Consider the following 18,176-nt stretch of genomic DNA (forward strand, 5'->3'; position numbering starts at 1 on the left):
ATATAAATGATATTGTCAATGTTTCCAAAATATTAAAATTAGTATTATTTGCAGATGACACAAGCATTTTTTGTTCAGGGGGGGATTTGCAGGAGTTACTGAGGAGGATCAGTATAGAAATGGGAAAATTGAAAATATGGTTTGACAGAAACAAATTATCATTAAACTTAAGTAAAACAAAATACATGTTATTTGGCTATTGTAATACAGACATACAGGTTCAGTTACAAGTCGAGGGGGTAGATATTGAAAGGGTACATGAAAATAAGTTTCTGGGGGTGATAATAGATCAATTTCAATTCAATTTTTTTTTTTTATATAGCGCCAAATCACAACAAACAGTTGCCCCAAGGCGCCTTATATTGTAAGGCAAGGCCATACAATAATGATGTAAAACCCCAACGGTCAAAACGACCCCCTGTGAGCAAGCACTTGGCTACAGTGGGAAGGAAAAACTCCCTTTTAACAGGAAGAAACCTCCAGCAGAACCAGGCTCAGGGAGGGGCAGTCTTCTGCTGGGACTGGTTGGGGCTGAGGGAGAGAACCAGGAAAAAGATATGCTGTGGAGGGGAGCAGAGATCGATCACTAATGATTAAATGCAGAGTGGTGCATACAGAGCAAAAAGAGAAAGAAACAGTGCATCATGGGAACCCCCCAGCGGTCTACGTCTATAGCAGCATAACTAAGGGATGGTTCAGGGTCACCTGATCCAGCCCTAACTATAAGCTTTAGCAAAAGGAAAGTTTAAGCCTAATCTTAAAAGTAGAGAGGGGTGTCTGTCTCCCTGATCTGAATTGGGAGCTGGTTCCACAGGAGAGGAGCCGAAAGCTGAAGGCTCTGCCTCCCATTCTACTCTTACAAACCCTAGGAACTACAAGTAAGCCTGCAGTCTGAGAGCGAAGCGCTCTATTGGGTGATATGTACTACGAGGTCCCTAAGATAAGATGGGACCTGATTATTCAAAACCTTATAAGTAAGAAGAAGAATTTAAATTCTATTCTAGAATTAACAGGAAGCCAATGAAGAGAGGCCAATATGGGTGAGATATGCTCTCTCCTTCTAGTCCCCGTCAGCACTCTAGCTGCAGCATTTTGAATTAACTGAAGGCTTTTTAGGGAACTTTTAGGACAACCTGATAATAATGAATTACAATAGTCCAGCCTAGAGGAAATAAATGCATGAATTAGTTTTTCAGCATCACTCTGAGACAAGACCTTTCTGATTTTAGAGATATTGCGTAAATGCAAAAAAGCAGTCCTACATATTTGTTTAATATGCGCTTTGAATGACATATCCTGATCAAAAATGACTCCAAGATTTCTCACAGTATTACTAGAGGTCAGGGTAATGCCATCCAGAGTAAGGATCTGGTTAGACACCATGTTTCTAAGATTTGTGGGGCCAAGTACAATAACTTCAGTTTTATCTGAGTTTAAAAGCAGGAAATTAGAGGTCATCCATGTCTTTATGGTCTGTAAGACAATCCTGCAGTTAGCTAATTGGTGTGTGTCCTCTGGCTTCATGGATAGATAAAGCTGGGTATCATCTGCGTAACAATGAAATTTAAGCAATACCGTCTAATAATACTGCCTAAGGGAAGCATATATAAAGTGAATAAAATTGGTCCTAGCACAGAACCTTGTGGAACTCCATAATTAACTTTAGTCTGTGAAGAAGATTCCCCCTTACATGAACAAATTGTAATCTATTAGACAAATATGATTCAAACCACCGCAGCGCAGTGCCTTTAATATCTATGGCATGCTCTAATCTCTGTAATAAAATTTTATGGTCAACAGTATCAAAGCAGCACTGAGGTCTAACAGAACAAGCACAGAGATGAGTCCACTGTCCGAGGCCATAAGAAGATCATTTGTAACCTTCACTAATGCTGTTTCTGTACTATGATGAATTCTAAAACCTGACTGAAAACTCTTCAAATAGACCATTCCTCTGCAGATGATCAGTTAGCTGTTTTACAACTACCCTTTCAAGAATTTTGAGAGAAAAGGAAGGTTGGAGATTGGCCTATAATTAGCTAAGATAGCTGGGTCAAGTGATGGCTTTTTAAGTAATGGTTTAATTACTGCCACCTTAAAAGCCTGTGGTACATAGCCAACTAACAAAGATAGATTGATCATATTTAAGATCGAAGCATTAAATAATGGTAGGGCTTCCTTGAGCAGCCTGGTAGGAATGGGGTCTAATAAACATGTTGATGGTTTGGATGAAGTAACTAATGAAAATAACTCAGACAGAACAATCGGAGAGAAAGAGTCTAACCAAATACCGGCATCACTGAAAGCAGCCAAAGATAACGATACGTCTTTGGGATGGTTATGAGTAATTTTTTCTCTAATAGTTTAAAATTTTGTTAGCAAAGAAAGTCATGAACTCATTACTAGTTAAAGATAATGGAATACTCAGCTCAATAGAGCTCTGACTCTTTGTCAGCCTGGCTACAGTGCTGAAAAGAAACCTGGGGTTGTGTTCTTAGTTTCTTCAATTAGTGATGAGTAGAAAGATGTCCTAGCTTTACGGAGGGCTTTTTTATAGAGCAAACAGACTCTTTTTCCAGGCTAAGTGAAGATCTTCTAAATTAGTGAGACGCCATTTCCTCTCCAACTTACGGGTTATCTGCTTTAAGCTACGAGTTTTGAGAGTTATACCATGGAGTCAGACACTTCTGATTTAAAGCTCTCTTTTTCAGAGGAGCTACAGCATCCAAAGTTGTCTTCAATGAGGATGTAAAACTATTGACGAGATACTCTATCTCCCTTACAGAGTTTAGGTAGCCTACTCTGCACTGTGTTGTTATATGGCATTAGAGAACATAAAGAAGGAATCATATCCTTAAACCTAGTTACAGCGCTTTCTGAAAGACTTCTAGTGTAATGAAACTTATTCCCTACTGCTGGGTAGTCCATCAGAGTAAATGTAAATGTTATTAAAAAATGATCAGACAGAAGGGAGTTTTCAGGGAATACTGTTAAGTCTTCTATTTCCATACCATAGTCAGAACAAGATCTAAGATATGATTAAAGTGGTGGGTGGACTCATTTACTTTTTGAGCAAAGCCAATAGAGTCTAATAATAGATTAAATGCAGTGTTGAGGCTGTCATTCTCAGCATCTGTGGTGGATGTTAAAATCGCCCACTATAATTATCTTATCTGAGCTAAGCACTAAGTCAGACAAAAGGTCTGAAAATTCACAGAGAAACTCACAGTAACGACCAGGTGGACGATAGATAATAACAAATAAAACTGGTTTTGGGACTTCCAATTGGATGGACAAGACTAAGAGACAAGCTTTCAAATGAATTAAAGCTCTGTCTGGGTTTTGATTAATTAATAAGCTGGAATGGAAGATTGCTGCGAATCCACCGCCCCGGCCCGTGCTACGAGCATTCTGACAGTTAGTGTGACTCGGGGGTGTTGACTCATTTAAACTAACATATTCATCCTGCTGTAACCAGGTTTCTGTTAGGCAGAATAAATCAATATGTTGATCAATTATTATATCATTTACCAACAGGGACTTAGAAGAGAGAGACCTAATGTTTAATAGACCACATTAACTGTTTTAGTCTGTGGTGCAGTGAAGGTGCTATATTATTTTTTCTTTTTGAATTTTTATGCTTAAATAGATTTTGCTGGTTATTGGTGGTCTGGGAGCAGACCACGTCTCTACGGGGATGGGGTAATGAGGGGAGATGGCAGGGGGAGAGAAGCGCAGAGAGGTGGTAAGACTACAACTCTGCTTCCTGGTCCCAACCCTGGATAGTCACGGTTTGGATGATTTAAGAAAATTAGCCAGATTTCTAGAAATGAGAGCTGCTCCATCCAAAGTGGGATGGATGCCGTCTCTCCTAACAAGACCCAGTTTTTCCCCAGAAGCTTTGGCCAATTATCTATGAAGCCCACCTCATTTTTTGGACCCCACTCAGACAGCCAGCAATTCAAGGAGAACATGCGGCTAAACATGTCACTCCCGGTCTGATTGGGGAGGGGCCCAGAGAAAACTACAGAGTCCGACATTGTTTTTGCAAAGTTACACCACCGATTTAATGTTAATTTAGTGACCTCCGATTGGCGTAACCGGGTGTCATTACTGCCTACGTGAATTACAATCTTACCAAATTTACGCTTAGCCTTAACCAGCAGTTGCAAATTTCCTTCAATGTCGCCTGCCTCGGGCCCCCGGAAGACAATTGACTATGGTTGCTGGTGTCGCTAACTTCACATTTCTCAAAACAGAGTCGCCAATAACCAGAGTTTGATCCTCGGCGGGTGTGTGTCGTCGAGGTGGGGAAAAACGGTTAGAAATGTGAACGGGTTGGCGGTGTACACGGGGCTTCTTGTTTAGGGCTACGCTTCCTCCTCACAGTCACCCAGTCAGCCTGCTTTCCCGGCTGCTCGGGATCTGCCAGGGGGAAACTAACGGCGGCTAAGCTACCTTGGTCCGCACCGACTACAGGGGCCGGGCTAGCTGTAGAATTTTCCACGGTGCGGAGCCGAGTCTCCAATTCGCCCAGCCTGGCCTCCAAAGCTACGAATAAGCTACACTTATTACAAGTACCATTACTGCTAAAGGAGGCCGAGGAATAACTAAACATTTCACACCCAGAGCAGAAAAGTGAAGGGAGAGACAGGAGAAGCCGCCATGCTAAATCGGCTAAGAGCTAGTAGCTACGCTAAGCTAGCGGATTCCTAAAAACACGCAAAGTGAATAATGTGTAAATAATTTAGAGGTGATTCAGCAGAATGAGTGCTTTAGTTAAGGCACGTAAAGATTACACTGGGAAACAAATCGTAATCTAGATAACTAGATCAATCTAACTGCGCAGATTAAACAGCTAACAGATACAGAAAACCACCGCTGTGCTCCGGAACAGGAAGTGATACAATACCGCAGTGAGAGCCAACCACCAGTAGGCTAAGATAAACTATGATAAGTATGATAAGATAAACTGGAAGACTCATATAAAACATATACAAAGTAAACTGTCAAGAAGCATTTCAGTTCTAAACAAAGCGAAACATATTCTGGACCACAACTCACTCCGCATTCTTTACTGCTCACTGGTTTTACCATATTTACAGTACTGTGCAGAGGTATGGGGTAATACTTATAAAGGTACAACACAATCACTATCAGTAAAGCAGAAAAGAGCTATAAGAATTATTCATAATACTGGCTATAGAGATCATACAAATCCACTATTTTTACAATCCAAATTCTTAGAATTCACAGACTTGGTTCATTTTCAAACAGTACAAATCGTGTATAAAGCAATAAACAATTTACTTCCAGCAAATATTAAAAATATGTTTTTTTTTACCAGATCAGGGGATTACAGTCTGAGGGGGAAATTTAATTTAAAGCATCAGTGGGCACGAACAACATTAAAAGGTTTCTGTATTTCTGTCTGTGGGGTGAAGATGTGGAACAGATTGGGAGTGGGGGCTCAAGCAATGTCCAAGCATGAACCAGTTCAAACAGCGGTACAAAAATATGTTTTTTCTAGGTATAGGGAGGAGGAAGGGTAATGAGGGGTTAGGGTGTTTTTGTTTTTTGCTTCGGCTTGTAAATATATAGTATTTTGTATGTAAGTAGGTATGTGTAGGTGTATATTTATGTTTGTGTATATATGTGTGTATATGTGTATATATATGTGTATGTATGTTGATATATATGTATGTATATATATATATATATATATATGTATGTATATATAATCGGTTTAGGTGTGTAGGAATCTATGTGTATATGTGGCAAAGGGTATTACTGGTTGTGGGGAAGAAGGGGTAGGGATAAATAAGCTGATGCTTCACCCTACTCCTTTTTGGACATGTTGGGTACACAGTAGGAACTTTTTTGTTGTTGTCTTTACTGATCTATCTTGTAATTGTTGTATCAAATGTTCGAAATAAACAGTTTTCATTCATTCATTCATCAGCTGCAAAGCAGATGTAATAAAAACGCTTTATTAGTGGCCAATCTGTATGCATTCTCTACAACATATTTTAGTTTGTGATGTGGACATGATGGGCATTATATATATCTGTTTTACACACTGTCCCAGTCCGCTGCCAAGCCGCAAATCCCCGTCAGTTGCGGATATCAGCGGTTAACAGCAGATAAACAGCGCATAGAGTGAGTATGTATTGTGTATGAATTTAGTATATATGGAGTATGTGAGGCGGATGTTATCCGCATTCAGATTTTTGAACAGCTCAAAAATCCTGGCTGCGGACATGCGTGCCTCTGCGGATGATCACGGGCGTGTTCGGATGATGGCCGACTCATACAGGCATGTTACATGGATATTGCGGATGTTTGGCGAATATGGCCCAATTTTGTGTGCAATCCATACGCAAATCCTCCTAAACGCCAGTGGGACAGGACCCTTAGATGCTGAGAAAGCATTTGATCGGGTAGATTGGCAATTTCTAGAACAAACATTAATTGAGATGGGTTTTGGTGAAAAATTTCTTGGTTGGTTTAGACTGTTGTACAAGAACCCCAAATCAAAAATTTGAGTAAATGGACATTGCTCTGACTCTTTTGAAATCGAGAGAGGAGTGAGACAAGGTGACTCTCTCTCACCCATCCTCTTTGCCCTCAGCATCGAGCCCTTGGCGGAGGCAATACGACAAGACGTTCAAATTGAGGGGATTGAGGATGGTGGGGGGAGAGTTCATAAAATTTCCCTTTTTGCTGATGACATTTTGCTTTTTAGAATACATCCTCTTACTTCAATACCTCAACTCATGCAGTGCTTAGAAATTTATGGAGACATCTCTGGATATAAAATTAATCAAAATAAATCAGAGGCTATGATGATATCAGGAAGGTGGCCGGATCAACTTAACAAGATGGTGTCATTTCACTGGGCTAAACGGGATTTAAGTATTTAGGAATTATTATAACACCTGAAACTACAAAACTTTTTGAGGTAAACTATAATAAGTTAATTAAACAAATGAGGAGTGATTTAACTCGCTGGGAAGTGCTCCCCTTATCTCTGTTGGGCAAAGTTGAAAAAATAAGGATGAATTTGCTTCCTCGTCTCCTGTTTTTATTCCAGTCACTTCCCATAAGAGTTCCAACTTCCATTTTTAACATGCTAAATAAAGTAATCTCTCAATTTGTATGGCAACACAAGAGACTCAGAATTAAACTTAAAACACTTAATTTGGCTAAAAATAAAGGAGGTTTGGCCCTACCCAATTTCAAATTGTATTATTGGGCAGCTCAGTTAGCAGCAATTGTGACTTGGATTAGCGGAAATGAGGAGGCAAAATGGGTTCAAATAGAACAGGGTGAAATCAAAGGTGTAGTTATCCACCCTACCCTTTATGGATATAAAACATATCAACAAAATGAAGATTGTAAAAGAATGGATAAAACACACTATAAAGGTTTGGACGGAAGTGAAAAGAATGTTAAAGGACAATGGATCAATTTCTCAAGCTATGCCCATAGTGGGCAATGTAGATTTTCCACCTTCAATGTGGAATTATGGTTTTAAGAGATGGGCAGCTAAAGGTCTAATTATCTTTGATCAATTATTTGAAGAAGCACACTTAAAGTTGTTCACACAACTTCAAGAACAGTTCGACCTCCCTTCAAAGGATTTCTATCGATATTTGCAAATTAGGCACTACGTTACAAATCATAAAGAATATAACAATTCTAGAAAACAATCTTCTGGTAAACAAACATATTTCCCATCTTTATAAAAGACTTTCAACAGATTTATTTCAAAACACGTACAATGTCAAGGGAAAATGGGAATTAGAATCTAATATGATAATAGAAGATGTAATGTGGGATAAACTTTGTGACAGCTGTCATAAGGGAATCATTGGTCAGCAGTGGAAGGAGTTTGACTGGAAATTTAAAATCTGATATTTCTATGCACCTTTGGTTATTTCACATTTTGTAAATGATTCTTCAACAGCTTTATGCTGGAGACAGTGTGGCAAAATAGGGGATCATACACACGTCATCTTTGAGTACTGGAAAAATATTAAAGAAGAGATTGAGAAAATTGTTCAAAGAGACGTCCCCTCTGATACTTTTTTTTTTTAATTCTGTGTTACATTGGTTGACACTTTCACGGCTGACCAAATATATATTTTACACATTTTGCTGTTGATTGCCAAGAAAATCATTACTGTTAATTGGAAAAATGTAAAGTCACCAACGGTAACTGAATTGAAACACAGGTTAAAACAAGTATATATGATGGAAAAAATGACTGCATCACTACAAATGAAAATGGATCTTTTTAACCAGAGATGGTATATGGTCAAAGAGTATTTTCATCATTAAAGTATAGGGGTGGAAAAAGTTTTGGGAACTGATTCTGACATGAAGTTAATCTGTTCTCTCCTGTCTCCTTGGTATTTTTTTTCTTTTTTTGTGAGTGTGTGTGTGGGCGTGTTATCTTTATTATTGCACTATATAATATGTATCTATTGATGTACGTATGTGCCTTTGTACCATATGTAGCAATGACTATGTTATGTGTCGACGCGGGTTGAGGAGCGGACCTGCGTCTGACGGAACCCAGCGCTAAAATAACCAGAAAGCGGTTCCAATAACAAAACAATTTATTCTTTCCACCCTCTGGTGCATAACAAAGTGAATGAACAAAAGATGCGCCAGTCTGGTGGAGTGAAGGCTGGCACGCTCTCCAGCGCCTAAAAGGATTGAAGCCCGGCGCTTCTGGACTCACTTTTACCGCCAAACACCCCCCAGGTGGACACAACAAACCGACTCTCTGCGAAGGATAGAAGAGGTGAGGTAAGTCAGCAGTTACAAGCAATATCCTTCAAAAGGAACACACTATCAGCAACACATTCAGGTCTGTATTTAAGCTTTATGTAAATGAGCAGCTTCTCACAAACGAACATCACAAGGTCGAGTTCCCGGCAATTCTGCTTGAATCACACATGGCTTAAATGCAGAACGCCATCTAATTATCTGCTTCAGCTGAAAGTCTTTAAGGTTGCATGTGAGCACCATCCACAGGTGCTGCACATAACGTTGATGAGGGTGAAGGACTCTTCAGCCAGCACCTTCTCCACAGACAAGAAATCAGTTTTCATACCACCGGGAGAGCAAAGAAAAGAAAAGAACACCAAAATGTCCAGCCACACCCCCCCAACACACAACAGTACCCCCCCTTTAACGGGAAGCCTCCTGGCGACCGAACAGACCAGGTCCGAGAACAGCACCTCCCTCCGGGGTCCTCGTCAGGAAGCAGACAGCATAACGCTCCCAAGGTCCACCACAGACAGCAGGACAGGGCACCGCAGCTGGAAGGCCGGCTGGCATCAACAAAAACCCCAAAACAGTCCCTAATACAATCCAACATACAAGAAAAAACATAAAACCCACCCAAAACCTCCCCAGGGGACCGTCCCATCCAACCCCGGGAAGAAAAGAGAAACTCCCAAATGCAAAAACCCAACACAGCCCCACAAACACAATACAGACATAAATGCATAAAAGAAAAACAACAAACAACCCCCCCCAGAACGACTTGCAGAGCCCAACACCCCCCAGAAGGCCTTTACTGCCAGTTCCAGGAGGAATAGCCAGAACCGGAATCCCACAAAGGTCCCCAGGTACCCATGGAGCAAACAGCGCCCCCCAGAGGACCGTACCATCAAACCCCAGGAGGCACCCTCCCCACAACCCCGGAACCCCAGACCCGGCCACACTTGGCCAGTCGGCCCCACAAGCCAATTCCCCCCCAGAGGACCGTCCCATCAACCCTGGAGGTGGAACCCGGAGGGAAACAAAACAAAATCAAAGTCCAACCCCCGGAGGACTACCCTAAACAACCCCGGGGGGCAAATAAAACAACCGTTAAACCCTGTTACCTTCCCCGGCACCCCGAAAGACCCCAGGTCCCTCCCAGAGCCCCTCGGCGGCTCAATTTTGGCGAACGGCACAAAACATTAAGCCGGGGAAGGGAACAGGAAAAACTAACCCAGCCCCAACCCCAAGGCGCAGCGGAAAACCGGAAATACGTCCGGTGCCCCAACTCAACCATACCCCAGCCTCTCGGGAGGGGTGGAACTACCGAAATGGCGAACGGCAACAGATCGGCCCACCCCTCCGACTGAGGTATGTTCCCGCTGCACCACACCCCGGCAACACCAATGACGAACGGTACAAAGGTTCACCGAGGCTGGAGTGGAACCGGGCCCTAACCAAACCAAGAAAAACGCCCCTAACAACCCCCCCCCCAGGTGCAGAGGTCTTCTGAGAACGCTCAGCGTGACCAACCTGCACCACCCCACAACCCACAAGACGAACGGTCTTGGGGCAAGTGAGGTTGGGGTTAGGGATGTAGGGAAATAAAAAACAACAAAACGACCCCAAACCCAAACAGAAAATACTTAAATACACATAAAAAAATAACGATCAAGTGAGCCCAGACGGGCTTCTAACCGCCTAACGTTCACTCCACCAGACACGCCTCTAACTCCCCAAACAAATTATAACCCCTATTCAAAGAAACAAAACATTAGCCCCTACAAGTTTTTTTTTTTTTTTTTTGTGTGTGTTATTTCGCCTGTCCCAGAACACCTGGAGATACGTCACCATTATTTTTCTTGCCGCTTATATGTCGGGGCAATACAGTGGTCTCTGCTCGTCCGAGCTGCATGGGCTCGTCTGCAAGAGGAGCCAGAGGTCCCGTCGGAGGAGCCTCAGTGGGGCGAAGAAGAGGCGGCCCAGATCTGTGTCGGGGAAAGCCCCGAGACGAAAAAACCCGCTCTGATGGCCGCCCTCTCTCACATCCACGCTCCTTCATCCGATCATCTAGACGAATCACCAACGATATTAGCTCATCTAAATCGTTTGGCTCGTCACGGACTGCCAGCTGACCAGGAGCTGCACGAGTGTGTGTGATTGGAGGTGGAGGTTTTCCCTCCTTTACTTAAGACAGACTGTGGATTACTGAGTGTGCGAACTCACACTCATCTGGACTGTCTTTGTTCTCTGCCAGCAGTACCGGGTCTGACTGCTGAAGACAGCGGCCACCTGGGGCGCAGGGCTTGGCGGCTCCGGTGTTCTTCAGCTCCGTTGGTGTTGGAAGCTGTGTGGGGATCCAGCTCTTCTCTCTCCAGGCGTCTTCTATCGTCGAGCCTGCCCACACGTCACCTGGTGTATGATTGACAGTCACCATATTGTTATTGTCTGTACGTTGTTGTGCGATTCACAACATTAAATTGTTACTTTTTGGCTTATCCATTGTCCGTTCATTAACGCCCCCTGTTGTGGGTCCGTGTCACGTCACTTTCACAACAAACAAAACAATTTATTCTTTCCACCCTCTGGTGCATAACAAAGTGAATGAACAAAAGATGCGTCAGTCTGGTGGAGTGAAGGCTGGCACGCTCTCCAGCGCCTAAAAGGATCAAGGCCCAGCGCTTCTGGACTCACTTTTACCGCCAAACACCCCCCAGGTGGACACGACAAACCGACTCTCTGCGAAGGATAGAAGAGGTGAGGTAAGTCAGCAGCTACAACTAATATCCTTCAAAAGGCACACACTATCAGCAACACATTCAGGTCTGTATTTAAGCTTTATGTAAATGAGCAGCTTCTCACAACAGGTGGAGGATCAGTTGTCCGCATGCCACGGCAGTGAGAAGCGAGCTGCACAATTCTCATCACAATTCAAATATACTGCGTAACAAAATACCAAGTTACTATCAACAATTAGTCAAACAATTAATCACCTCTGATGTGTGCTGAGAGCATGTGTCCCTCACCCTTCCTCCTTCACAGGCACGATGTGTCAAACCCAGGCGCGGTCCTCAGCGTCTCACAAACGAACATCACAAGGTCGAGGTCCCGGCAATTCTGCTTGAATCACACATGGCTTAAATGCAGAACGCCATCTCATTATCTGCTTCAGCTGAAAGTCTTTAAGGTTGCATGTGAGCACCATCCACAGGTGCTGCACATAACATTGATGAGGGTGAAGGACTCTTCAGCCAGCACCTTCTCCACAGACAAGAAATCAGTTTTCATACCACCTGGAGAGCAAAGAAAAGAAAAGAACACCAAAATGTCCAGCCACACCCCCCCAACACACAACAGACTATATACAGTGTACTTTTATTTCTATTTTTATTTGATGTTATTTAATTATTATTGTATATTTTTAGTACTTGTCTCAGGGGATGTTCTGGTTAAAAAAAAAAATCGTAAATAAAAAGTTAAAAAAAAAATTTATTTCATGCCTATCAGCGTGCACAGTGAGTGAAATCAGGTGGGGGGAGACTGATTTAACCATATGACACTGGTTATATCAGACGGTTATCTAATTACAACTTGGCTTTTTTTTTTTTGAAAATGCCTTTTTTTACAAATAAAAAATGGCATATTTGACAAAAGCACATTTATAAGATAAGAGATAAGATAAGAAAAGCCTTTATTCATCCCTCAATGGGGAAATTTCTGTGTCACATCGCAGCATAGAACAGTAGGAATAGACAGAAGGGCATGAAATAAAACAAATAAGTATCTCTTTAAAAACAAGAACTAAAAAAGCACTGAGTGCCGGGTAAAGCTAAGGCTACCATTGTTCAGTTCAATGGTGCACTGCCGGGATGATATACACTGTCAGGATGTAAAAGTAATCAGATAAAGTGACTTCAGCGTGAAATGTACGATAAGTTACTCTGATATTTACAATATGGACAGGTTAAAATATAGACGGTAAAGTGACTTGAGTTTGCACCATAAGTTAAATTATTGCACCTAATAAATACAGCAGGTAATGACATGATTATTGTCCTGGTTGCTATGGTTACCACAGCATGCCCGTATATAGTGGGGGTTTAGGGGGTTCAACCGAACCCCACCCCGAGAATTCTGCTGATTTTTTTTCTGCTGATTTTTTTCTGATCTGGATATCAACGTTATGTATTTTCTTTTCATTGATAATAAGCAGCAAGCACTAACTGTTACACAGCTATTATCACACACCCTCAAGTTTCAATTTCCTCTGCCAGAGTAATCCCTTAAGTGATGAAAGGGGAAACTGCTAGATAAACTTTTCCCATGGGGGTTGAGAATTTTGCTCCCTGGTCCCTGTCCTCCTCTGATATCAAACAGATTAGTAGGCTTGTAAATACCCACGTAGACACACAATTACACTTGTCTGGTTTGTAAAAACATGTTTGTATGTATAAGCTGAGAAATAAAGGGAGCTTCTCCTTCCTGTTGCAAATACTGTAAAGGTGCAAATATTTGAGGTCGCCAAATTAAATACCGCTATATGTCCATACGAGGTCTGTTAGAAAACTATCCGACCTTTTTTTTTTTTTGCAAAAACTATATGGATTTGAATCATGTGCGCTTGCATCAGCCAAGCTTGAAACTTCGTGCGCATGCGTGAGTTTTTTCGCGCCTGTCGGTTGCGTCATTCGCAACCGACAGGCAGGTATAAAGTTTGCATTAATGTTATCTTGGTTCTTCTTGGGTGGTTCTTATGGCAACTGATCCAATCCCAAGCAAGGACTATTTGTATATAAAAATGTATTTCCTAAAATGATACATTTTGGGTTTCAAATGAAATTTATGTAGCTTTTTACCCCTCGAAATCCTCAAAGAGCTTCTGCTTCAAGGGGCTTTGCCCCCCTGAGCCCTCCACAAGGGCGTTGCCCCTCGACCCCACCGGGGGCCCTGCAGCCCACTGGACCCCCAACTCAAGGCTTTGAACCCCCCCTTTCACATTCCTGTATACGGCCCTGCACAGTACTAGCATTGTTCATTGTACAGTCTGACAGCAGCCGGGAGAAACGATCTGCAGAATCTCTCCCTCACACAGCGAGGGTGGATGAGTCTGTCACTGAAACTGCTCTCCAGAGCAGACAGAACGTCCTGCAGGGGGTGACACTCGTGGTCCAGCATAGATGTAAGTTTAGTCAGGACCCTCCTGTCCCCCACCTCCTGCACAGAGTCCAGAGGACAGCCCAGGACAGAGCAGGATTTCCTGATGATCTTATCCAGTCTTTTCCTGTCCCTCTCTGTGATGCTGCTGCTCCAGCAGACCACACCGTACAGGATGACTGAAGCCACCACAGAGTCACAGAAGGTCCTCAGGAGTGGCCCCCTCACTCCAAAAGACCTCAGCCTCCTCAGGAGGTAGAGGCGGCTCTGACCCTTCCTGTAAAGTGCGTCCGTGTTGTGAGTCCAGTCCAGTTTGTTGTTCAGATGAACACCCAGGTACTTATATGAGTCCACTCTCTCAATGTCCCTTCCCTGGATTTTCACTGGGGGGAGTGTAGTGGGGCGGCGTCTGAAGTCCACCACCATCTCCTTGGTCTTCCCCGCGTTGATGAGGAGGCGGTTCCTCTGACACCAGTCCACAAAGTCCTGCATTAGTCCTCTGTACTCCGCGTCATCGTCGTCCATAATGAGTCCAATGAGGACGGAGTCATCGGAGAACTTCTGCAGGACACAGCTGTCTGTGCTGTGTCTGAAGTCTGCAGTGTAAAGAGTGAAGAGGAAGGGCACGAGGACCGTCCCCTGGGGGGCCCCCACACTGCAGGTCAGGAGGTCAGACACGCAGTTCTTGGTCCTCACAAACTGGTGCCGGTTTGTGAGGTAGTCCAGGACCCACTCAGCCAGATCCTCGTCCACTCCTGCAATCACCAGCTTGTCCCTCAGGAGCCGCGGCTGGATGGTGTTGAAAGCGCTGGAGAAGTCAAAGAAGAAAATCCTCACAGCGCTGCCGGGCCTCTCCAGGTGGGACAGTGAGTGGTGCAGCAGGGAGATGATTGCGTCCTCCACTCCGATGCCGGGCCAGTAAGCAAACTGCTGTGGGTTCACAGCAGAGCTTAACGTGGGGCGGAGGTGACACAGGATGAGGCACTCTAGGGTCTTCATCAGGTGGGATGTGAGTGCCACTGGCCTGAAGCTGTTGAGGTCCTTGGCGTGTGGTGTTTTGGGCACTGGGACCACACATGACATTTTCCAGAGGTGTGGCACCGTCCTCAGCTTCAGGCTCAGGTTGAAGACCCGCTCCATGACCCCACACAGCTCATCTGCGCAGGATTTGAGGAGCCTCAGGCTAATCTTGTCTGGGCCTGCTGCCTTTTTGCTCTTTATCCTCTTCACCTGACTCCTGACCTGGTCTGCCGTGAAGAGTAGAGAGCAGGTGGGGGGGAAGGTAGGGGTGGAGGACGGGGAGGAGGTCTGGCTAGTGCCAGGGTGTGTATTCGGGATGAAGCAGTCTGTGGCGGTGGTGTGAGCGGAAGTGTAAGGAGGGGGAGGGGGATCCTGGGCAGGGGCACAGAAGACAGAGCAGGGGGAGGAGGAGGAGGGGTTGTGTCGAACCTCAGGAAGTGCTTGTTGAGGTCATTTGCCCATTGATGGTCACCTTCCGCCTGTTTGGGAGGGGGTTTGAACCCAGAGATGGTCTTCAAGCTGCTCCAGACTCCCTGGATGTTCTGGTGTTTTTAAAGTGTTATTCAAGTTTTGAGTTTGGTTTTTAGGTATGGTACTAAGGGGAAAGGTAGCCCTATGAGTATCTAAGTATTGCTGTTTAGTGAGCTTTCTAGAAAAAAGAATTGCGTTGTGGTCTGATAAGCCGGTCAGAAAATTGAACATTTTCATGATTCTGTCCGGCTTATTAGTAAATAGCAGGTCTATTTTTGTCACAGAATTTACTGTTATTCTGGTAGGTTTTTCAATTAATTGCTGAAAGTTAAAATAATCCATAATTCGTTTAAGATTTTTATGAGCCTGTTTATTGTCCCAATTCACATTAAAATCCCCTGTTATGATAATCTCTTTATTTTGGCTACAAGAGGTCAGCATGTTTCTCAGTTGGTCGTAAAATTCCACTTTAGTCGAGGGGTGGCGATAGAGACAAATTAGCACAAACATTTCATTTGATAGAGTAATTTCGACACCGATAGAATCAAATGCAATGTCGTCAGGCCATTCTAATTTTCTGCATGTCAGTGTGTTCTTAACATAGAGCAGAACTCCCCCACCCTTGCCTCTCTCTCTGTCCTTCCTGAATACGTGGTAGCCCGACACTGTTATCATGGCTTCTGCTGATGTTTGTTTCAACCAAGATTCAGAGATACCAAAGCAATCAATGTTAGATTCATAAAAAATATGTTCAAGCTGTTCCCGTTTATTACATATGCTTCTAGCATTCAAATGTCCATATAGTAGTCCTTTAGGTTTGGAGTTGGAATCCCAGATTGTTTTGGAGTGGTTAAGTGTTTGAAAGATCCTGTATGAGCGGTGTTTTTTATGGCAGGGTTTCTAGGTTTTACCTTTATTTGGACTTGTGAATGTGTGTCACTGTTGGCCACTGATGGATCTCGCTCGCCTGCTAGACCCTGAGTCGCAAGCTGCGCCGCTGGTGATGGGGGCCGCTCAACTGCTGGGCATCCAGCCGTAGGTATGACCCCTTCGTGGGCTGCCTCTCCGCTGCTCATTGCTAGCAGTGCTAGCTCTCCTGCTAGCACCGCTGATGATGGGGGCTGGTCGACTGCTAGGCGTCCAGGCGTAGGTGCGACCCTGTCGTGGTCTTCATGCTTGGTTTGTGGTCTGACTGACAACTATGGGACCTTATATGTAGACAGGTGTGTGTCTTTCTAAATCATGTCCACTCAACTGAATTTACCCCAGGTGGACTCCAATTAAGCTGTAGAAACATCTCAAGGATGATCAGTGAAACAGGAGGCAACTGAACTCAACTTAGAGCTTCATGACAACGACTGTAAATACTTACTGTACGTACATGTGATTTGATAGGGTTTTTTTTGTTGTTGTTGTTTTTGTTTTTATAAATCTTAAAAACACACAACTTTTTTCACATTGTCATTATGGGGTGTTGTGTGTGAAATTTTGACAAAAAATTAATTTCATTCATGTTGGAATAAGGTTGTACAACAAAATGTGGAAAAAATTAAGCACTGTGAATACTTTCCACATGCACAGTATGAATTTTATGCTTTTCTATGCACATAAATTCACATTATTACTTTCCCCTTTGTGGCACTAACTTGTGACTGACCTCTATTAAATTTGGCAAGCAGCTTTTTGTTCATTTGTCCGTCATTGGTCCATGTTTTTTGTTTTTATTGGACTTACTTTTTGAAGCTTTCCTGGCGTGACTGCTACCTGCAGTGGATTTTCTTTTGAGTTTCAAGCTCATCTTAATAACATAATGCCCTGATTGTCCACTGAATGTCTGTCCAACTCTTGGTGCAGATGAGACTCAAGATCAAGGCAGAGGTTGGTTTTACATTTGCTGCAATTTTGCATAAAAGTTAAAAGGCAGAAATGGGTGTAGCCACCTGCAGAACATTCAGTACATGTAAAAGAATATGTGAAGGCATTTTGAATGTGGACTGATTTTTGCAACTCTCCTTTAAGCCCAAAGTGATTTTTCCTCTATTATACTGCCACCTAGAGGTGAACAAATGTAATTATTGGTGTATGAGTAACATGAACAGATACCATAAGTATTATTTTGAAAAAATTAAAATGAATAGTAAAGATGGACCCTGTATAAAAAGAAATTAAACACTACATGAAAGAGTGAGTCCATCTGTCAATTCAGACATGTAGAGTGACTATCTTCAAACTAGACCACAGGTAATGATGTATGAAAGTTTTGCCTTTGTTCACTGGATATGTCAAGTGTTGTTTGCATGATGAGGCACGCCCACTTCATGTAATCATCATCAAATTGTAGGGTTCAAAGTAGACATGTGAATCTCATCACTGACAGCAATTCGATACGCTCCTTGATACACCAGCGATACAATACATGGTAAATGACTGCATTTATATAGCTCTTTTCCATCTGCATCAGACGCTCAAAGTGCTTTACAATTATGCCTCACATTCACCCTGATGTCAGGGTGCTGCCATACAAGGCGCTCACTACACACCAGGAGCAACTAGGGGATTAAAGGCCTTGCCCAAGGGCCCTTAGTGATTTTCCAGTCAAACGGGACATGATCTCTGGACTCAAGCCCAACATCTTAACCACTAGACCATCACCTACATATAGCGATAGATGATGATACGATGTGATACGATTCACCCCATTCCTGATTTGATGCAATTGAAATGTATTTGATGGTGATTCAGTTCCTCACAAT

The 18,176-nt window shown here is 43.2% G+C and overlaps 1 protein-coding gene across 1 annotated transcript in view; it reads left to right on the forward strand.

Annotated features, from left to right (window-relative positions):
- LOC117523796 (echinoderm microtubule-associated protein-like 6) overlaps window positions 1-18,176 on the forward strand; it is a 135,963-nt gene that overhangs the window by 42,086 nt on the left and 75,701 nt on the right. The window lies entirely within an intron of this gene.

The sequence above is a fragment of the Thalassophryne amazonica genome, chromosome 13 (genome assembly GCF_902500255.1).
Source record: "Thalassophryne amazonica chromosome 13, fThaAma1.1, whole genome shotgun sequence".
NCBI lineage: Eukaryota > Metazoa > Chordata > Actinopteri > Batrachoidiformes > Batrachoididae > Thalassophryne > Thalassophryne amazonica.